This window comes from Poecile atricapillus, chromosome 4 (assembly GCF_030490865.1).
Source record: "Poecile atricapillus isolate bPoeAtr1 chromosome 4, bPoeAtr1.hap1, whole genome shotgun sequence".
Classification (NCBI taxonomy): domain Eukaryota; kingdom Metazoa; phylum Chordata; class Aves; order Passeriformes; family Paridae; genus Poecile; species Poecile atricapillus.
The window spans coordinates 3,143,226-3,166,395 of NC_081252.1; the positions used below are offsets into that span (position 1 = coordinate 3,143,226).

A 23,170-nucleotide genomic window follows, 5' to 3' on the forward strand; every position below is an offset into this window, starting at 1 on the left:
GGCAGAGACACAACAACCCTTCAGGGGAATCTTATGGGGCAAAGAAAAATAGAAACTGTCAGCACTCAACATTTAAATTTGGGGGTAAGGCAGCTATTATTATTCCTCACTGTTTAATCCCCGTGGAAGATTAAGGAAAGGGTAATTAATATCTGCTGTTAAAAAATCAGCAGTGTATTTCTTTCTTCATAGACAACATTAAACTAAAGGTCTGTAGTTACTTGTGTAAAGCCTGATTAGTAGGTGTGCAACTATTAGAGGGCCAGGATGGCTGGGTTTCATTTCTGCCTGTGCCACATACTCACTGTGGGATGAGAGGCAAGATGTTTACTGCTGTGTATTTCCATTTCTCTGTCCAGGCAGTACGTGTGACAGCCCTTCCTAAGGCAAGGGATGTTGTGGGGCTTAATTGCCATGTGAGGTGCCCTTTGCAAAATACGCTGCGCCACTGAAGGTATGAAAAGGCAATTAAAAGAAAAATATAAGGTCTTTCTCTCTAATTTTCAGAGGAATGTCTTTGTACTTTTGGTTGCTGTAACCGCAGCCCAGATTTTCCTGCTAAGTAGATGGTGAGAACTGCTTCTTAGAAAAGAAAATATCACCTTCCTCAGCTGCAGTCACCCAAGAATGAGCCTTTGGTAGCTAAAAGAGGAACAGATTCTTCATGATTCTCCCTCCCATCCAAGGCTTGGAAGATGGGGCTCTGCTCACAGGCCCAGAGTATTCCTTCATCTTCCCACTTCACCTCTGCCTCAGTGCCTGAGTGGTTATTCTCTGTTTGGCACGGGACTGCCACCATGAGCACTACTAATGTGGCTCATAATTCCACATAGTGCCTCTGAAAGTACAGAGACCCCAGCTGCCTGTAGCTATCCCTAAGTGTGAGAATATATAGGACACTGGTCTGCTTTTGTCATCCCAGTAGATGAAAATTGTGCAGCTTGAGATCTCAGATGGAAATCACTTCTAATTCCAGAATTTTGCTGTCCCTGAGGATTCTTCAGCACTTCTGAGTACAGGGTTCCCCAGGAATAAAGAGCCATAAAGGAAGTACCATAAAGCATTTCTGCTGCAAAGAAGAACCCAGAGAAACTCAGCTTTGTGCTTTCCTTGATATCTTTCTTTGCAGTTGAAGATAAATCATAAATCAAGGGGCTGGAAGCTCATTTACAGCTGCTGGTGTGGGAATGGGTGTGGGTGGGTGTGAGCACACGTATTGCTTCAGAGTAAACCAAAAGGGAGCTGTGCTGGGACAAACCCAGTGAGGAGCAACGTGGGGTTTTGCTCTGCAAACTGCCTATTTGTCTCTTGGGGTATTTTGTTCATTATGTAACCTACATACACAAGGCCAGCAAGGTGCAGCTCAGACAGGTCTGTCAATGGAAGCAGGGAAGTAAGAGCCTCTTCTTCTCCCTGTGCTGTTTAGGAGGGCAGCAGGAGGTGCTGGACTGACCCTGTGAGTGGTGGTGCAGCTTGAAGAGAACGGAACAGCCACAGCCTGGGCATCAGGGAGAACTTCTTCACTAAAAAGGTTGTCAGGCATTGAAATTGGCCACCCAGGGAAGCGGTGAAGTCACCCTCCCTGAAGTGCTCAAGAAGCAAGTGGATGTGACACCCAGTGCCATGGATTAGTTGACAAGGGGGTGATCAGGCAAAGATTGGACTTGATGATCTTGGAGGTGTTTTTCAGGCAAAATAATTCTATGATGACATTGCTACACATGCAGCCTGTGTGCAGGCCATCAGGGAACCTTTCCAAGGGCTTTTTCCTCACTGACAAGTTCAAACACTAGAGGAAAAGAAAGGAAAAACAAAGGGATGGACTGGGAAATGCAGCCAAGTCCCAACAGGAGAAGCGGCTGATAAAATGCCCCCATGAATGTCTCAGCACAGGTTCCATGGCTAAGGGCTCTTCTCCTCCTGGGGGATTGCATGGACACCCCTTCCCCATGGCTGCAGTGGGACTAATCAGACAGTAAGGACTGCTTGTGTAAAGCCTGCAGGCCTGAGCTGCCTCCGAGTGCTGCCCACACTCCTGTTTGTTCTTCCCAGCGCTATTTTAATAGAGCACTATTTTCCAGGGCCCCGAACCTTTTTGCAGCAGACAAAATGTTAATTTGAGCTGTGTCTTATGACCTTGTGACCCACACCGTGCTCTGGGGTGAAAGGTGCTTTGTTCCTTGTCCCAGATTTGTCAGAGCCTCTGAGGGATGGGCAGTCAGATAATGGACACTGGTCCAGCAGCATCAGCTCTACTTGGCGCTCATGATCAATCCCCAATTTCGTTTTTAGCTGGTGGCAGGCTGGAGCAACTCCTTTGCTTTTTTTACAAACTTGGTCAACTTCATGAGTTGGTTCCTGCCTAGTGGGTGCTTTGGATCAGGTCTAGTCTTGCAGTGCTGGAGTAAGGGGATTAAGACCAAACGTTTTACAAATCAGCGAGCAATACCCTGTGGAGAGGTGTGCTGGATGCAGGAATCAGGACTGTGGCTTAGAATTATTGCTCATTGTTATCTAAGTGGTTGTATCTCGTACAAACAGGTGGGTTAGGAACCAGCAATGCTTGCTGCCATAAAAGCAGAGCAAAATCCAAGCCAGGCCCTCAGGCAGCAGGAATCTCCAGCCATGGCATCAGGCAGTCGGCATCAACCCGGAGGGCATTACGGGGATCTTCAGGGCTGATTCAGCAAGTCACTTTACTGCTGACAGAGTGTATTGCCTGTGAACATTTATTTTATTAGTGACATTTCGTGTGAGACCACGAAAACTGACATTTTGCACAGTGTGACAAACACCAGTAGCTCCAGCTGTGTGCTGCTCAGAGGTGGTGGCACCGACCCTTGCAGCCTTCCTCTGCGGAAGTCCAGACATGAGAGATCCCATTGCACTCCCAGCTCTGCCCCTCACCTCCAGGGTGGCACCAGAGTCATGCTTCACCTTTGCCTGAAGAAAAGGCCTAAGAGCTGAACATTGTTTTTTTTTTAATAGTTAAGGTGTATGTAAGAGGGTCTTGCTTTAATTTCAAACTCATTAACATATTTTCTGTCACAGAGCTTAACAGGCAGACAGACATCTTTCATCTGACTCTCCCCTCTGTGTGGGGGGGTGAATGAGAGTTTGTAACAAATAGCTTTTTTAAAGAATGAATAAGGGTTCCTAGTTACCATAAGCTGCCTAAGAATTCTGAAGGATCTTATCTTTTTAATGAAAATTACTCTGGTTTAAACCTGCCAGCTTGGGGTTCGTGCTGTCACATTTCAGGTTGCTTACCAACCTTTGCTCTTAGGGGCTAGCATTCCAAGCTGGATTCACTATGGATCAAGTTTGCTTGTTGAGAAGATTTTTATTTTTCAGTGCCATTGCAGCTTTCCTCCAGGGAAATGAAGAGTGCAGTGTAATAGCTGCTGCTGGGATTGCTTGCTGGCAATCAGAGTTTATGCTGAAGGGAGGTGGTATGTGGAGGCAGGAATGAATAAAGTTTATAACAGTTTTTCAGGAAAGTAATACACTGGTTGCCTTTAGGAAGATTTCACTGTGATGATGAGCAGTTGATGATGAGCTCTGGTTCTTCTCCTTTAGGCAGATACCCAACATTTTGCTAATTCCTTCTTCTAGAGTAAGAGAGGGGAATGGGGTAGAGACTGGAAAGAGGATCCTTGGGAACTGTCCCCGTGTTAGACCCTGGCATTAAAAAGAGACCAACAAAATGCCTTGACTTGACTGCTAGCCTGTGTGTTTTAAAGCTAGGCCAAGCAGGATTCCTGATCAGGGCCTGATCTCTGACAGTACTGATCACCTGCCTTTATCACCTGGCACAAGCACAGGACAGGAGGGCAGTGGGGACAGCTGTTCCCTAAAAGAAAGGGCAGGATTTGTTCTCGAGGTCAAGGGACCAGCTTGCCTCTTTGCCAGATTGGAAGCACAACCTTTCCAACCAGTTTGTCAGCTCAATTGTTTAGCAACCTGCTTTGTTTATGTTATAAAACCTGGCTCCTGCGTTCGATGTGGAGTGCCAGAGGGCACAGGAACAACAGAGTGAGCTGCTTTAAGTCCTGTGCTTAAACTCCATCAAGCCTTAGAGATGCAAAGAGAGGGTTTCTCTCTAGCTGATAGATTTATTCTCAGTCACATTCCTGTGACCCCAGTGGAGGAAACAGCCTGAGCAAATGGGGTGGAATACAGCTCCTGGGATGTGTCTGGAATAGCCAGAGCTCCTGAGCAAAGACCCAAACACATCCTGCGCCGCTGGGGATTAAAGTCAGGCTGTCAGTAGGGCTTTAGCTCCCTGCAGATCTTTCACCTGACATTGTCTTTAAACCCTTTTGGGCTCTAACAGAAACACAGGTGAATTAGAGGGAGATTTTCCTTGAAACCTGAGCTAGAGTTTTGAAGATGTCAGTGCTCACCTTGGGCTCAGACCTGCAGCATCCTGTGGTGGGTTCCCAGCAGTTCAGTGAGCTGCACCAGGCCTGGAGGTTGGGAGGTTTCGTTTACTCACAAATACTGATGTAGACAAAGGCAAGCCAAAAATGTATGATTTATGCTTCAGTCTAGCTCTGACCCATCCCAAAGTCTGGCAATTGCTGCCCTCATGGTTTCACTGCGTTTATCTCTTACTGGGGGTGTTTGCTGGGCTGCTAAAGCGAAAGGGTTCATAGAATATGATTCAGCAAAAGAAGTGGTTCCCAGTGCCAAATATTCTGGTTTGATCCAGCAAAGCTTTTCAGGTCACGATCAGCTTTAAGAGCCTGAGTAGTTGCACTGAAATGCTCTGGATTACCCCGGTGCTGGTGTGGGGAGAGCGGGCACAGCCTTGCAGGATCAAGCCCTTGGATATAGGGGTGAGAGGCCATGTGCCGGAGGAAGGGAGAGGGGTCACTGCCAGCAGTCCTGTCACAGAGTAGCACCCTGGAATTTAGGGCAAAAGCACATTGGACTTTTTTTTGTTTAATGCCAATCTGCCTGAAGTCCTCAAACTGTGTAAGCCAAGATCAACAAAGGAGGCTAAAACCTCTTAACACCGGTTTCTCTTCTTTGCTGACAGCGATGTCAGGCACAAAATCAAATTCTTTCTGGGTGTCAGGTAAGTCAAAGACTGCAGAGTGCCCCAGAAGGGGATTCTTGGGGATTTATGTTCCATCAGCAAAACGAATGATAATTAAAGCCTGAATATTTCTGCTAAGCTGGGAAACAAAAAAGAACCGTCTTAATTCCTTAAATTCCTCATGCCAGGCTGTAAAATATATTCCATTCATGCCTGTGTCTTGCTGCTTGTTCTCTCTGTGTGTCTTTCTTTAGCATTCAGCCACCTGTTTGTAAGCAGTGTCCTGCAGGTTCTCAGGGCGCTTTCCTCCCCGCTCTCCCTGCCCTTGGACGTGCTGCTTTGACACTGAGGCCTCCTTGTCTAGGGGAGACAGTCCATCAGAGCTCCCTGGCCTGCCCCGCTCCCATAACTTCATTCTTGGAAAGTTTCTGAGTTTCCCGGGTGATAAAACATGAGCAACATTTGCTCTGACCTGAATCATTTCTGAAGGCATTGAGCCCTGTTTTGTTATGAAGGTTAGTCAGGGTGGGTGGTGGGGCATGAGAATTCCCAGTGATGGCAATTCCTGACAAGTGTCAGAAAGTCGCTGCCTGCACCTTTCACGCTGCAGGATTGTTTTGATTAGTTTTTTAGTGCATGCTGAAAAGTACATGTGACAAGCTGAGGGTGAGAGATGCCAGCAGAACAAACCGGCATGGTACAAGATTGTCTGCCGTGGCTTGGCCTCAGCTCTCACCAAAAGGGAAAGGAAAAAAAAGGGGAAAGGAAAAAAAATTCAAGCCTCAGCTCTGTATATACAACAGCTATCAAACTGTCACAGATCACCACTGCTACAGCTGGGGTTAAAATAATATAATAGCCAAGTGTTTGCTGGTCTTGTAAAAACCTCTTGTTATTCACTGGAGACCAAGCTCATGAATCAAGAGGACAGTGTTTAAATCTGTTAAAAAACCTATAAAATGACAAAAAAAAAACCCCACACAGCAAATAGCTCTGGAATGCTGTGGGTTGACTGTGGGATTTTTTTTTTTTCCTTTGCTCTGCATTATTTATCCCCTTAAAATTAATACCGTCTGCATGATGGGTGGCTTGGGGCTTAGAGAGACTTACGGAGCGAGTTCACTACCAGTTCTCAATTACTGTGGAGTCTGATTCTGTTCTCGTTTATTCTCAAGTACATGGGAAGTGATTGTGTTTCTCTTGATACAGTATATGCAGGGCATAATACAACCTTGAGTGTCTGGCCTTTGCAAAGAGAGACTTAGGCCACTCCAAATACTCTCAGTCAATTTATTTTGTTTTTACTGCATTTCTCGTGGTGATGACATGCTGCATCTCTGCTCCCAGCCCAGCTCACAAGACCAGCATCACTTCTGGCAGAAATTTAAAAGCCTCAGGTCTGAACTTTGGGAATATTCAGTCACGTGTCCAAGCTTTAATAAAAAAGCCCAACAGCATTTCCATCCCGAGGGGTGTTGCCTGACACCTGGTAACTGAGCAACCTGCACAGGACTCTGTGATGTCAATTCCCTGATCCATGGCAGAGGTTGGGTGGCACTGCCTTTCCTCATGAAAATAATCCTCACTTTCTGCTCAAAACAAAGCATTTACTTTTTAGCTTGAAATTTCATTTCCTCTTAGAAGCATGAAAGCTCAGGAACAGGATCATTTAGCAGTCAGACACCTGCCATACACACTGGCTTGGCTTTTCTTGAACCTTCCCAGCACATTGGCAACTCCTGCCAGCATGGCTGAAGGTCATTCTGCAGCATCTCTGCCATGAGGAAACAGGCAGGTCATAGCTAATACTGTGCCAAATTAACAGACAGGGTTTTAATTCAACACCAGTTATGGATGAATACTTGCATAAAGAATCCCTGGCCTGCTTTAAGCAAGGCCCCTGGGCGTGCACTTCAGGCTCACCTAAGTACAAGTGCTTCCTTGTGTTGTGTCTTGGAAGTGATGAATGCCTAGTTGCCTTCATGCCCTGTTTTCAGAAATCATATTGCCTTCAAAGAATGAAAATTTTACTGTGCTGCTGGTGGAAGGAGGTGGAATGTTAGATGGAACCTTTCACAGCGTGAAAGGAGGGCAAAATACGGTTGTTCATCTGACTAAACTACTTTGAATGTAGGTTGACTGAGAAGTTGTATTAGAGGGATGTTAATTTTTCTTTAGTAATATGGAGAGCCCATCCAGCAAAGCACCTTGTGAAGTATTAACAAAGATCCATGGGGATCTTTGATCCAGGCTGTAGGTGCTTTCAGCATCAGCAGCTTCGGAGATGTATCCGGGGAGAAGGGAAAAACCATACCAGGTTAATTTGAGAGAGCAGCTGGCTACCTGGCAGTCTAGGGACCTTGTGTAATTAAAAACATTCCTGTCTCCTGCACAGAGCTGTCCTGGCTGGCTGTAATTAGAGACGTGGAGTGAATATATTGCTTTGGGAGTGGGATTATGTGTACTTTTCCTTGGTCCTGGTCCTCCTGTTTTATGGTGACAAGTTCTCTGGGACATGCAGAGGAGTTCAGCATCCAAAGCGATCCCGGAGGGAGCAGGCTGAAGATCAAAGAGGGAGCACTGCCCTGCTGCGTGTGTGCCCTGTAAAGAAAGCGTGCTGGATTTCAGCACATGATTAACAGAGCTGCAGGTACCCTGATCTCCTGTTACTGACACAGTGAGGAGACACAGCCTCCTTGCATGGGGATGGGAAAATAACCATGAATTTAGCAAACACACACTGTACCAGGGCAGTGGAGCTGAGCCTGGGATGTGCCTTCATTTTGCTTCATCCTGTTTCCCATCCCAACCCTGACTCATGAGCTTTTCATCAAAACGGATCCTTATCTTTTTTTCCTGCTTTTCTAAAACTGTGTGAATGGCTGAGATGAACTCTTTGAAGTCAGTGGGGGCTGCAAACTGCTCTGTGCTTTGGAAACTCAGACCGTGAATTTTGGCACCTGCTTTTAAAAGATCTTTATCTATAAATTTAGCAATGCTTCAGCTTCACTTATCCCCATGACAGGTCAAGTAATTCCTGCTTCCTCCAGGATGGGAAATGCCCTTTTATAACTTAATGGATGGGTACAAGATATGCCTAACTGAGGCATTATCTTTCAGAATATAATAAGGTATGAAATCCTCTTAATCAATGTTTTAATGTACCTTCTATGAGACAATTAGTGCTTCATTTGATAGGATGGCACCAAATATGCACAGGAAGGTTATCCTGTGTGATTCTGTTAGGTGACCTTTTCTCTAAGGATTCCCTCATCTGCCTTTCTCCCTGTTTGTTTGTGGTTTCTCTCATTTCTTCTGGCGTTTCCTTACTAATTTCATCCTACTGCTCCTTTTTCATCCATTTCCCCCTGGGGCAGAGGCGAAGCAGCAGCAGCAGAGGAGGAGAGGGCTAGGTGTGACACCAGCGTTTCCCCAGCCAGCCCTGCAGTGTCACTCCACACCAGGAAGCGCAGGACTTTCCCAGGACCGGTTCTCATGGCTGGAGGAGGAAAGGCAGTGTCTGAGGAGGCAGTGTCTGAGCCAGGAGAGATCAGGCTGTTACCCAACCACGGTCCTGACGTAAGGGCTGGGCTGAGAGCACCCCTAGGTGTGGTTGTGAAACTGGCAATAAAGTTTGTTTCTGAGCTCTCTTCATGGGTGTTGGAGATCACACAGGGAGCTGATCAAAAACAGGAATGAAAACAGAACCACTGCCATTGCCTTGGCTTCTTTTCGTTACCATTTCCCAAGGAGCTGTGACTCCACTGTGGCACTGGAATAGGAGCTTTTACAGTTCTATGATCATTTCAGGCTCTGGGAAAAGTGTGGGATGAGGCTGATCTGAGCCATCCCTCCTCTGTGCAAACCTTTGAGGCAGCGCTGGTGTGTTTGAGCTCGGGATCACTAAAGCACAGGGTCCTGCCTTAGCTTCAGAGCGATGGCAGTGTTTTTCTGGGGGGTAACAACAAGGCACCTTCCTCCTCCTGCATCCCTTCTGCTCTTCCTGCCCTGGTTTAGTCACCTGGCTCTGCCGTGCTCTTGTCTCATCAGCTCGGTGCCTGCAGCAAGGGCAATTACTCCAAAGCCATGGCTGGCTGGCTGCTGGCTGGCTGCTCTGTCATTATTCCCGCCTGCCTGTTAAAAGGGTGAGCAGGGCTGGCTCCTTCCCTTCCTGCCCCTGGCAGAGCTCCCCATGCAGGCCCACCTGCACGCCCTGAAGAAGATCCTGGCCCTCTGGAGCGCATCCCAAAGGTGCGTGCCGGCTCCGCGGGATCGGGGACATCGGTGTGGCGCTGCACACCCCACCTGGGCACCGGGGCCTTCTGCTTCCTCACCTGTCGGGAAAACTTCAGCTCCCTTTGGTGGCAGTGGAGAGCAGTTCCTGCCGCTCGTTTTGGCCGCCTGCTTTGGTGAGGGATGGGACGCTCGGAGCTCGGTGAGCTGGGACGCTGCTCTCTGCTGTCACCTCTCGTTCTCCCCGCTGGCGTTTGCTCGTTCTTTTAGACGTGAACCTGTACGGTGAGCACAGCTGGACCTGTTGCGCTGACACAACCTGCTGGGCACAGGAGATGGCATTTAGCTGTGAGGCAGTGCCAGCCTGCCCCAGCCTGGGCATGCTGCTCTGCTGGATGCTTTGTGTCGTGCTCTGTGTGGGCTCCATATTGTGAGAACCTGTCTTTCTGATGTTTTGATGATGGCAAGCTGATCAGAACAGCATCATATCGCTGGGGAGGTTAATCACAGGTGGCACTGTGTCACTCAGACAAGACCTGCCTTTGCTGGGTTTGTGTGCTTGGTCACCATCCTTATCAAGCACACAGTATTTGCTCCTTTCCTGCTGGTGTGTTTGGCATGGAGTGGGGATAAGACTCAGGAGTTTGTTGGAGTACAAAAGACGAGAGATCTGTTTTCCAGACCTAACAGTGAGTTTTCAGTCCTTTTGGTCCAATTCTAGAAAGCAGCTCCTTTGCACAGATGTATAACTGTGGTGGCACTGAGGATTTTCACCCAACAGGAGTTAGGACCTAATGATACCAGGTGTGGAGCAGCCTTGTTTTATAGCAACAGAGGACTTTATAATTTAATCTTGACCTTATGAAATTACAGGACACCTTCTTTTTCTGCCAGGGCACCATGCCTGCCAGTGGCACCGTACTTAGTGCAAATTGCTCCGGGGTTTTGGCCAAGTGGGTTTAGAGCAGATAAAATGGGTTTAGAGCTCTCCTTTAGAGCAGATTGAGGGCACAGGCTTGTTTTCAGCCATTAAATGATGCCTCTTTCAGAGCTCTCTTGTCACGTAGTCCTGAACTACTGTGCAATTCCTGAAAACATCACTGTTCAAGTGATTGCTTTCCTTGCAGACCAAATATTTGGGACTTAAGATATACCTGGCTTGGCTTGTCGAAAGTACTTACATCCGTGCCAATCCCAAGGAAATTGTTGTGAGCTGCAGTTTAGACATACTTATATCAGGGCATTTTTATTTAGATGGCTAAGATTTTAGTTTTTACCTGTTTTACCCACCTCTAGGTTATGTCATTCTCTACCACTTGGAGAGTCAAGTGTTTCTCTTTTGCTATTTACTCGATAAGCATTAAGTGCAAATTCCTTGACTTGGCCTCCTCCAATACAAATAAACCAGAATTTGTTTTAGTGATGGAAGCTAACAAGGGTTTCATTGACGTCAGCACAGGGTGAGCAACATCATGGTATCACAGCATCAGAGTTATGATGTGGAGTGGCTCCCTGGGCTTTTCCCTCTGCCTCAGCTGTCAGACCATGAGGCTGGGAGATGGCTGGTTCCAAAAGTACTTTTGCAAAACTTCTGGAAAACGTGGATGGAGCTGCTGCATGTAAGCAGGCATGAGACCAGCTGACTTGCAGATAGTGACTTTATTCCTACAGGGGAAGCAAAACTTTATCCAACTGTAAAAGAGAATTCAGGCAGCTAAATATTTAGTCTGCAGGTTTTGAAAGTTAAAAAAAGCAAGGTTAGTTGAAGTGTGCCTTTAGCCATGTGGCAGGTGCAGCTCTCACTGCAGGAAGGCGTTGGTGAGGTGTCTCTTTGAGGACTAATGACAGGGCAGAGCAGACAGAGTCGTGGCTGTGTGGAACAGCCCCGTGTCCTCGGAGCAGGCACAGCCAGTAACTACAGCTGTCCTTCACCACAGGCTCCTTCCTGCGTGCTGCAATTAGGCACACACAGGCTTCTGGGTCTTGGGAGAGACTTCAACGAGCTCAGCCTGTTCTGAGACAGGGGATCTTCCTAAGGGATCTCATAGGATAACAAATGAATTCCTTTCATCAGCATCTTGACAATGCCTCAGACCGAGTTCCTCGCTTGGCGGGAGCGCTGTGGTCCAGTGGTTGTGTGCAGCTCCCGGTGCTAAATGATCGGCATCTGATGTTCCTTTTTTTGGTTTTATTGGTTTGCACAGCTCCTGCGTGTTAAACAGCATGTGCAAGAAATGGAATTATTCTTCTTACCAGCACTTTGGAATAACTACACTTATCCCAAGTGTATTTTAGATCCAAATATATTGTTTGGACCAGCCTCAGGCATTTTCTTCCCCAATTGATCAAATAATATTCTTCCTTTCAGGAAACAAATTGCCTTGAGCTCTTATCACAGAGGCAGACTCCACATACATGAGGGACAGCTCTGACTGAGGACAGTTAGACAGAACTAGACCAGGATCAGAAACTTCACACTCCTCATACTTTTGAAGCATTTTTCTTCATTTTCCCTCACAGCATTCAAAACTTTTATCTCTACTTTGGGGCCATATTTTCTGTGCTCTGTTGACCCTGCCCCTCTCTCCTGGTTTCCCTGAGCTCTGTCAGTAATTCAGTGTAAACCACCCTTCATTGCAGCAGCGATTTTCGAGTGAGATGTTGAGCTGCCTCCTGGCACACAGGAATGCAACTAAAACCTCCACTTGTTTCTTAAACCTTTATCAACCCATTAAAGCAGGAGTGAGCACTGACCTAGAAATGCGGCAGCTGCAGCTCTGGCCAGGGCTGAAGAGGCTCTTGGTGACCTACTTTGTCCCAGTCCAGAGCATCCTGCTGCAAAAGGATGGGTCCTTCCCAGGAAACTCATCAACAAATGCCTCTTGCTGCTGAGCTCTCAGGGGAGGCTGCAGCTGAAGGGGTTAAACAGCAGGAACTGTGAGGGGGTTTTTTAGGACCCTTCCTGAAGGCCTCCTTTTTCACACCCAGCTGTTAGCCTGACCTTATCTCTGTAGTTACACTGGCATAGCTTGGACTTGCACTTAGGAAGCCCCTGAAGGAACTGCCCAATGTGACCAGCACAGACCGGGTCAGAGAACTCTCTCCTGTCACTTTATTTTGGTTTAATTTTCTTCCTTTGCTTTCCCATTTTGGTTTGTGCAGAGCAACAGTGACATCCATTGGCTTATTAGGTGAATCCAAAGCCTTTTACACAGGCCATGTATTTGCTCCAGATGGAGGGCTGGATAGAGGTCTGAGAGATTATAAAATGCTGAATTATCTGAATAATTGTTAGCATAGCTCCCAACCCAGGTAAGGAAAAGTTAGAGCAAATTTGCTTCAGCTTATTCACTCATATAATTTCCTAAAATGTATATTGCTGCAATGAAAGTCTGTTCTATTTTAAAATTGCATCCTTTCTTGAAGACCAGAGGGCTTAGTAAAAGAAGAAAATTAGTAGAGGTTGTGGGGGAGGAACTGACAGCCAGAGGGCTGTGAAAAAACGCAGTGAATGAAAGACTGAAAGTCTGAAATAGAGGATAGGGAAAAAAAAAAAAGAAAGAAACAAAACAAAACAAATCATTCATGTGAGAGGCTGAATTGGAGGATTCTTATTCCATTCCAAAAAACCTGAAAACAGTTCAATTTATTTTTAACCATGCGAGTGAATCAGTAGACGTTTCTCGCAGGTATTTCATTGAACAGAACCAGTCTGCAGTAAATTTTTGACCAGCTGTAGTTACAATCCCAGTCCAAGGTGCAGCACCTTGACCTGGCAGGGAGTCCCTGTGAGAAGGAGGATTGCACTCCGAGCCCATTGGCCCAATTTTGTTGCCCCACAGCCCAGGACAGCTCTTGGGGTTGTGTCTGCAGCCAGGTGCAGCTCGTCCTTGTGACTGGGACACCTGAGATTTGCACAGGCAGCACAGGGATTTTCCCTTCCAGCACCACCAGAGACAGAGGGAAAAGTGAGTTATGCTGATTGACACAGTCTGGTTCAGAGCCTGGTTCATGGCTCTTAATTAGAAATGAAATTTTAAGTGCTGTGCAGAGCAGGCATAACTGAGGGGAGCTACAGGTGCTCAGCAAAAGCTTTTCCATTCCAGTCAGCAGCTTTGGAGCAGGCATCATGTCCACAGCACCTAAAAGGGATTTTCCCTTTATTTAGATTTTCATTTCCAAGGGAGAGCCCATGAAACATTCCCAGCTGATGCTCAGTGTACTGGGGAATTTCAGACTGCCCTTTGTGGATATGTGCACAGCAGAGCAGAGGGGAAGTTCATGAAGAAGCTTTGCCTCCTATCCCTCCAGACTCCAACTTGCTGGAAATGCTTTCATCCAGTTTATGTGATTTTAGCCCTTAGAGTCTCTCTGCTTTATCTTCATATCCCCTTGCTTGCCTCTGGCTGGCTAACAGCTTGAAAATTATTCTTCTTGATATTTCAAACACTGACACCTCAGTCCAGCCAGAAGTCTCCCTTTGGAGACCCTCTCTTCTCCCTGCCTGCCGTTGGGGACTCTTCTGTGGAGATTTGTTGATGCATTCCTTGCTTTCCCTCCTCCCTGTGAAGTGCTTCCATGCCTCTCCATGGCTGCCTGACTGCAGCTAATGCCAGGGCACTGTTGCTGTGCTTTCATGGACTGAGAGTACATCATTTCTTTTTTTAAAATTTCTCTTTGTCATCCTTTGGCTGATCTCTCTCTCTTTCTCTCACAGCTGCTTTGCAGTTTAGCTGCACACAGCACTTGGGTTTGCAGGGCCTGATCTTCCCAAACGGTGGAATTCCCCTGGGTGGTGACTTTTTGGTGGCTGTTGAGCTCCTTTTCTCATTCCTGCAGTATGTGGTTTCACGGGGAGTGGCTGGCTGTCGGCTCAAGTTCCTTTGACTATCCCGTGTATACGTTTTCCACGATCAGAGAGGGAGGCCGGCGGATAAAATCCCGCTGTTTGCGGATAACAACGGATAACATTAGCTGTGCTAACAGACATTTGTATGGGAGATATGAAAACAGCCCCATTCATACCCTCCTGTGATGCTGCTGAGTCTTACAAACTGCTTTGAAATTTGAGGTGAGCTGTTGCTCGATTGCACTGGCTTTGCCACGGCTTCCCACAGGTGCACTGGATTTAGCTACCCCTGGTCAGCCTGCCAGCAGCAGGAGGGTAAGCACAGCCTCCCTGCAAAGCTCCCAGCATCCTGGGGGAACTTACAGACCGCTCGTGGCTGCCTTGTCTGCACATTCCCAAAGATGGGAGGGAAAACAGTGTCTATGCACTCCAGAGCAGGCTTAGCCCTGATCTTACCCGCACAGTGGGGATAATTCAGCAAACACCACAAACATCCAAATTCCTTTTGGTAAGGAATAAGCCAGAAAGGTGGGCTTCTTTCCAGAGCAAATACTGACATTTCACTGAAAACCAGAGTCCCCCCAAAGTGCAAACTGTACCGACCAGTTTGTGGCCGCGAGGCCAGCGTTCAGTCGGCCTTTCCGGCGAAGACAAACAGGGTTATCTCCTCGAGTGTGCTTGGAGCTGCCATGAAAGGGAGGCTTTCTTCCCCATTTCTGAGAGGAACCAGGCTAGATGCTCTGCTGTATCACTTGTTGTGCCTGTTTGTCCCCAGTTAATGACATCCGGTGCTGATGGCTGGTGTCACAGTGGCTCCCAGCATTGCCCACTCTGCTACTCCATTTTCCTTGTGCTGCTACACCAGGTTGCCAAAATGCAGTAGATTTGTGGCAAGCTTTAATCTGGAAAATTCAGCCTGACCTGGGATCTTGCTGGGAGCTACTCTAAGACATGCCCAGGTGTCTGAGGTGGCACGATGTGGCTCATTTCTCTGCCCTGCCTGGGTTATGGTGCCACCAAGTCCCTGCCTTGGGCTTTCGTGGCTCTGCTGTGGCGAAGGAGAGCGGCTCCCAGTGTTTGCTTGCTCTCACACGCTGGAACTGTTTGCACATTTAGAGCAAGTAATGCTTTATTACTGTTTACATGAAAGGAGGAAGGCAAAATAAATTAAAAAAAGGGAGAGTGAGAACATCTTGTGAACCTCCTGTTCTCAGATCTCTCCGATAAGGACAGTTCCAAGTGCGTGAGAAGTTTCCTACTCCAAGATTTATTTACTTCTGAAAGAAAAGCCACCTTCATCTCATTATTTTATTTTCAATACAGGTTTTAATTTGGTGAGAAAATATCTTCCCCTTAAAGAACCTATTCTGCCTCATTAACTCCTATAAAAAGCACCCCCCCAAGACTGAAATGTTAAAAGAAGCATAAATTAAGGCTAAGTTTGTTGTTTGCTGCTTTAATCAACAAACAACCTTAAAAAGGACTCACAAAAGGTTCTGTAAACTAAATTTATTAGTGAGCAGGAAAACAAGCCCTCAGCTGCAGCCTCCTCCCCTTCCCAGCCCCCTGGATTTGGAGGAGGGTGGGTTTTTGGAGTGACTGGTTTTGTTTACAGTGTCTTATTCTCTTGGGCAAGTTGTTGCGGTCCCATGGATCTCTGTCGGACTTTTGTGATGCAGCTGAACTGAAGTGACTTGGGACAGTCTGTTAATTAGGTCTTCAAAGCCTTCTCCCTTTTTTCTTCACTGTACAAATGTCCTTTTTCCCTCTTCTTTTCCCTAAATCTTTTTGTCAGTAGCTCAGAAGGAAAGAGGGGGTTTTTTTACTGCCAGAGAAAACAGGCATTCTCTCTGCCTTCCTTTCACCTCTCTGGGATGTTGGAGGAAAAGCAGGCTCACATTTTCTGCACTTTTCCTCTCCTAGGAATGTTTAAGGAGCCTTCTCCTATTTCCTCTTTACGCTAAAATTATGTTGTATTTCTCTCCTGGGGATATCTCCATGCACAGAGGGGCACTCACAGTGACTGCAGTACCAAGAACCAAGGGAAAACTTAGTGTAGAGAGTTTCAGTGCAGAGCACAGGGTAGTTGAATAAAAACACTAGGAATTAACTTCCCTGAGCTGGCACATGTGAATATGTGATTTCTTTCCAAATTCCCCTTAGCATTTCCTCATAACAGTGAACTTCTATAGAAACCTCTTGCATCCAGACTTAGTTTGGTCTTAAACTGATTTTCATTGGGTTTATTTGGGTGAAGTCTTCATGAGGAAATTTAATAACAGGTTTTATTCATTTCTGCAGGATTTGGACTTTTTCACATCTTAATTTTTTTCACAGCTATCTTAAGTTCAGTGTGAGACATGCAGTGTAAGAGAGGTCCAGTAAAAATCCTTTTTGTTCATTGGGAAAAATGGCCTTGACCCATTAGAGTGCGATTTGATATTTATCTGAACACCTCCTCACCTTCCAGGAGTTAATTTGACTTGGAGATGAGCCAAGACAGGGAGTTTCTCTGGATTGGATTCAAAGAGTCCTGGTTCTGAACAACTCATGGTTCAAGTTTTCCAAACCAAAAGGCGACTGGGCATGTTTTGGAAAACCAGAGCCTCCCTGGGAGTTCTGTTCCCCCCTGATTGATGGCCCTGGCTCCAGCCCCTCTGTGCTCTCACTCTTCATGGTCTGTGGGTGGGTCAGCACTGCAAACACTCCTCAAAGGGAACCATCCCTCCTCAATGCAGCCCATGCTTTATCTCAAAACCCAATTTCCTCTGTCCATCCCACGCCTTCCCTTCCTCCCCCAGCAGATGAGGGTCTCACATTTCACACCAGCTGCCTGAGCAAATGCAGGATGGGCCCTACTGTGCTGCAGCCTGGCATCTGCAGTGCCCAGCAAGCCAGGGGCATGAGGAACAGCCACAGGACAGAGTGCTTTTGGGGCTGTTTCATGTTGTCTTTTCATCCTTCAAGTGCTTTTCTCCATCTCTGTGAGCAGCTCATGCTGCCAGAAACAAGAGCCTGGGAAAACAGGGAAATGTGGGATGGGGGGGAGCACAGGGATGAGGCCCGCTCTTCCAGAGCCATGGACGTGGGCATGAGGTGCTCCTCATCCTCATAGCTTTATTTAAACAGGAAGAGGGAAGCTTCCTTGGTTATCCCATGCTGGGCATGGCTGTACCGGGCATCCAGCTGCCAGCGAGCCGGGCAGGTGGAGAACAGCAACCAGAGGGGGTTTTGTGGTGACTAAAAAAAGGCAAAAGACAAAGGCCTCCTGGATGAATGCCTGAGTCCCTTGGTTCCCCACAGCAGAGGTATTCCTGTCATCTCTGGGAAGGGATGGGATGTGGGTCTGCATGGCCATAGGGCATCTTCATCTACTCCCAAAGGCAAACAAAGGCAATTCCTATCACAGTGGTGTGTACAGGGAGTTTTCAGGCTCTCTGTACCTGTTCCAGCCCGGCTGGCAGGCTCTGGAGCTGATGGCAGCAGTGTGTACGCTGCCTGTTCGCTGTGACGTGGCAGCTGAAGGGAAACTACCTGCAGGCTTTTGAGCCAGGTGAGAGAGGGCAGGGAGATGGGCAAGGGCTTCACTGGACCTTCCAGACACCAGCTCGTGTCTGTCTCTGCCATAATTCTGCTTGCAATGCTACTGGGAGACACAAGTCAGGAATCCATCTGGGCACTGCAGGCTCCAGCTCTGATTTCTTCAGGTCTTCTCTAAGTCCAAGGACAGTCGTTTTCAAAGCAGTAAGATCACCAGCAGGACAGAGGAAATCTTACAAAGGTCCATGATTGTTGAGGGAGGTTATATGGCCTCTGCTCTCATGCTTAGATTGGATTAAACTGCCATCAGAAGCAAAGTAAGAAAGTAAGTTAACTTACGTAACTAAGTAAGAAACCAAAGTCCTGCAAAAAACCATTAAAAACAGCCCTCTGAGTCCTCCCCTGGTTCCTACCCATTGCAGGACATGATATTTGATACTGGTGTCACAAGAGTCATCCGGTGGAGAAATCCTACTTAGTTACAGACAGTCTTTCATTTATTTGATTATATTTTTTTTGTATGGAAGGGCTTTTCTTTCCAGAATAAGCACTGAAGGGCATGCAGGCCAGTCCTGCTGGAAGAAGTTCTGGAGGTAGCTCAGTGGGAACAGAGCTGTGCATACAGGACACACCATCGAGGCTGCTCCACCTGAGCAGGGAACAAACACTTTCCCATTGAAGAAGGATCAGGAGGGAGTTGCACAAAGGTCAAGTTGGGACTGGCATGGGTTTGGCTGTGTAGGGCCAGTGAGGCATTCCAGCCAGGACGCTGGCACAAGGTGACACTGAGCACCCCTGAGAGGTGGCTGCCATCAGCCAGAGCTCCCTGCAGCACCTCAGCTTGGTGTGGGTGTTTGGAGGAACACCCAGTCAGTCTGGAAGGGATCAGTCTGGAAGGGAGGCTGTGCTCACTGCTCCAGGGCAGCAAGGATGGAAGTTGTGCACAAGGTTTCGTTTTGTCAGCAGTATGTGCTTGTTGTGATCCCTCCCAATGAATTCCCACTTGGATTAGCTGCCTGTCTTCTGCCTCAGGGTGAGGAGTCCCTGTGCTATGGTAAGTGCTGTCATGCTTCAGTAAATAGTCCAAGGTTGTGGGGAGCCTCAGGTTTATGCTACAGGTGGTAAACGTTTTTGTTGTTGTTGTTTTTATCACAGAAGGACAAGTGTTCATGGGTTTTTATGGTCAAACCTGGACTTTGTTTCATTGCCTGGTAACGTCTGTGATCCTGTTTGCCACTCGGTATCTTGCCAAATGGTTAGCCAAGATGCAAAGTACACTTAAAGTGTTTAAAATATCAATAAAACCATCTGGAATCATTTCATGGAGCAGATTATTGTGGGTCCTTCTGGGTTCCTAATGGAACAATCCCAAGCAGGTGACATACACTGTACATGCTGGTGTGGGAATATACAGTGTTCCATGTGGCTTTCCAGTCAGAGAGGGGAGAAACCATGTCTTTGGGAGAGGTGATAGCAAAAGCCACACCTGCAATGGGTGACACGTGCACAGAGGAGCTCTGCCAGCAGCAGGGTCACCCTGGCTGGTGGCTACAGACATCAGCTCTTGGGCTGGGTGATGGCTGTGTTGGGCTTGGATCAGGCCGTGGAAGGGGACAGGAAAGGAAGGCAGGCACCACCTGAGTCATCCTTATTACCAGGCTGTTGAGTGCTGCTTCCCAAACCTGCCCTTTTGTGTCACAAGACAGTGATCTAGAGCTGTTGAAATTATTAACCCATCCTGATGACACATCTCCTAAGGCACGGGCACGGGAGGGGTCTGTTGTTCTCCCGGTGGAAATCCAGCTGTGAGAGCTCCAAGCCATGGCAAGACAGATGTGTGACATCAGCCCAGGTTTTACACAGACAAAATATTCTCCCTAGGAAGCACAAGTGAAAAAAAATACAGGAAATGGCCCTTAATCTGCTGAGACAAGTGGCACCTCATGATGCGTTTCATCATTAAGACTCCCAAGTAATGCTCACTGCCTTTGTAACCCCAGCTCAGGTGTTTTTTCTGCATCTCCCACGCTGGTTTATCACTAGGATTTCTGCAGCTGATGAAGTATTAAACATTTCAGGCTGCTGATTATGTGTGTGCAGGTAGGGAGAGAGAATCAACATGAAAAGTAGCATTGGCTGAGCATAATTTCACCCGATACAGATGCACCCATTCAGTATTTTAGCTCACATGAGACCAACAGGAACCATTTTAAGCTAAGTCGATTAAGTTACATATAAACAGAAGGAAAATTATCTATGTAACATGTTGTGATAGCTTAACAGTGAGTGAACAAATGGCTTCAGGGAGGCCAGTGCCTCTTGTGTTGGGAGTGGTGATTCTTTCCTGCTCAGATTAAGATCCCATCCCTTTCCCTCACTCTATAAAATATCAGTCTCTTTCTGTATAAAATAGGGGTATTTTGGGGTGATGTTTGGCCATTCCTGGATAAAAGATCCATTATGGGCTGGATACTCACGTTGTGAAGAGCAACTTTTCCAGCGTCTCCTTCAGCCACCTCTTTGGGTTCAAAAGGTATTTTCTTTCCTTCACGTTCCCCCATTTGCCATCTTCATTCTGCGTGGCTCTCTGGTGCTGCCAGCAGCCTGCAGAGGAGTTTGAGTTCAGGGCTTGTTAAAGGAGCAGGCGCTGTATCCAAATCCAAAAGACAGGTGAACATGGAGCCACCCCTTTTGAGGAAACAGAGGAGAGACCAGGAGTCTTAAAGGAGGGTACAGAACAGAAAGGGAGAGGCAGGTGTTTGGCATCAAAAGGGCAGGAAGGAGGATGGCAAGCGGCAGGGTGGGAAAGCAGAAATTGATTTCATTTCACCTGCAAAATCTGTCCCCACTGGCAAAGGGAACATGAAATCCTGCATGAAATGAAGTCTTGAGCTAGGCAGACTTCCACACCACCAGGTGTGGGCACTTGAATTCCTAGGTACAAACCAGCCTGGCACCTTGCTTGTTTCGTGCCAGTCGAAAGCAGGGCATTAAAAATACAAATTCTTACTTGGAACTCAAACTCCTTCCCGTATGTAACACAAATAATTGCAAAGGGTTTTATAGTTTTTCACAACAATACGAGAAATGGAAAGGGTTTATTTATCTTGTCTCTGCCCGTCATCTTCCTTTGTGAGACACAGCAGTTCAGCTGCATGTAATTTTAAAATTAATTTAATATAGCTCATTTGCTGCTTAAATGTCCTGTATGAAACGACCCCAGCAGGTGACAGCAGATGCCGTGAAAGCGACCACAGCAGTAAGGTGGCTTTGCTGTGGCCGTGACACTCGCTCCCGAGGCAGCACCTCAGCGGCATCAGCGGGCAGTCGGAAGCAGCCGCAATGGCCTCTGACTTTTGGGAAGGTGCGATGGGGCTCCCACGGGGACAGGGGAAGAACGGCAGGGTTTCGGAGGGAGTGCAGTCCTCTGAGCTCCGCGCCCGGCCGGCAGCTCAGGCGGAGATGGAGCTGCGGTGGTGGCCGGGCTGCGGCGGGATAGGGGAGCTCGCAGGGGGCTCCGGGCTGCGGCGGGATAGGGGAGCTCGCAGGGGGCTCCGGGCTGCGGCGGCCGTGCCGGGGGAGCTCCCCCGGTGCGGGGCGGTGCTGGGGGCGGGCTGCCCGCCGCGGCACCTGCCGGGGGCGGCCGGAGGCGCCGACGGGCTCCGGCGCCCTCGCCCGGCGCGGCTGCGAGTGCGGAGCCGTCCGGGGCACGGTGAGTGCGGTGCGGCCGCTGCGGGAGCGGGGAAGGCGCGGGCAACGGGGAGGTGCGCGGGGAGCGGGAGTGCGCGGAGAAAGGGCGGAAGTGCGGGAGCGAGGGGTGCGCGGAGAGCAGGGATGCGCGGGGAGCAGGGATGTGCGGGGAGCAGGAGGGATGCGCGGGGAGCAGGGATGTACGGGGAGCAGGGGTGCGCGGGGAGCAGGGGTGTGCGGAGAGCAGGGATGTACGGGGAGCAGGAGGGATGCGCGGGGAGCAGGGATGTGCGGGGAGCAGGGATGTACGGGGAGCAGGGATGCGCGGGGAGCAGGGATGTACGGGGAGCAGGGATGCGCGGGGAGCAGGGGTGTACGAGGAGCAGGGGTGTGCGGGGAGCAGGGATGTACGGGGAACAGGGATGTACGGGGAGCAGGAATGCGGGAGAGCAGGGATGCGCGGGGAGCAGGGATGCGGGAGGGCAGGGATGTACGGGGAGCAGGGGTGTGCGGGGAGCAGGGATACATGGGGAGCGCGGTCCTGGAGGCTGTGGGGTGGGCCAGACCCGGCGTGAGGGTGCGGGGCAGGCGTGCTCCTTCTCCAAAACAAAAGGCGGCGGCCCCGCAGCCCCGCCGGCACCGGCAGGGTCTCCCGGAGAGGGGCGCCTGCCCGCTCCCCTTCCAAGTGCTGCTTTCTTGTTCGGTGTTTTCGGGGCCTCTGGATGCTGGGAAGAAGCAGTCAGGGAGGGAAGTGGTGTAGGATGAGACCCCGCCGTGCCGCGGTTCCCCCTGTCTGTATGTGAAACTCATTACTCGGAGGGGTAATTAATTTAACTCCGGGTGGGTGTAAAACGCTGTCGTTGTGCTGTGATTGCACGGACACGTCCGGGACTGCATCATCCACTGTCCAGCTGCAGCTGGGCAAGAGCTGCAGGGCTCGAGGGTCCCTTTCCTGCTCTTACTCTGGAGACAGTTGCCGGGCATCAGAGCAGCGGGAGGTTTAGTTTGGCTCTCGCTGTGTTCCGTGTATTAGTAAGCAGTGTAGTGTTCCTGCAGGGAGTTCTGCTGGCAGGCACCTCGCAGCGAGATACTGGGGAAGAAGCTGAGAAGTTTTGTCACCTGGTTGGAATGACCTGCATGCAGACTCCTTAAAATGGCTAAGGAAAAAAAAAAAATTATATTCAAATGTAACACTATTAGCCAGCATTTTTCTTTGTCAGTTTGGGAGGAATGTGACCCACGGACCTCATTTGCCTTCACTCCAACTTTCTCCCCTACTCCTTCTGCCCCCAAGGTCCAAAGGTCTGCTTTTCTCATTCCCTGCTGTAATGCCTTTTGAACTCTGATCTCTGTTCTGCTGCCTAAAAAACACAGCCTTAAATTTAGTTGGGGTTAGGTGCCACCAGCAGCACCCATTGAAACACATTCACTCCTCATCCCAACCTCTGAGCCTTCTTTAGCCCAGTCACAGAGGGGTGAATCTCAGCAGCTCACTGTGTTTGCTCAGCCTGACTCTGGTCCTGCAAGGTCCTTGTCCAGATTTTCCTCGACACCAGCAGAAACAAGAGTAGGGAAAAATCAATGCCCTAAAACTCCTTCGACTCAGAGAGGTGAAGTCCAGGCCAGCCTGCAACTGGGAGAGGGAGGGGTGCTCTGCACGTCCATAATATGGGGATTTAGAGGATTGAGAGCTTGTTGGCCCACATTAAATGGTGCTTGGCACCTTCTTTAATCGGAGAGGGAAGTTCAGTTCGACTGAAATCAGGATTACTGTAAATTTTAAGGGAAAGTTCATTTAATAATCGCAGAGGCTT

General features: G+C 48.5%; 1 protein-coding gene across 5 annotated transcripts in view; it reads left to right on the top strand.

Annotated features, from left to right (window-relative positions):
• SHROOM3 (shroom family member 3) overlaps positions 1-23,170 on the top strand; it is a 70,191-nt gene that overhangs the window by 8,772 nt on the left and 38,249 nt on the right. The window contains exon 1 of one of the 5 annotated variants that reach the window (XM_058838886.1): positions 21,354-21,378. The exons of the other annotated variants lie outside the window; for them this stretch is intronic. The gene's annotated coding sequence lies outside the window, so the exon portion shown is untranslated. Of the gene's footprint in view, positions 1-21,353; positions 21,379-23,170 lie in introns of those variants that run through there. 5 annotated transcript variants of the gene reach the window in all.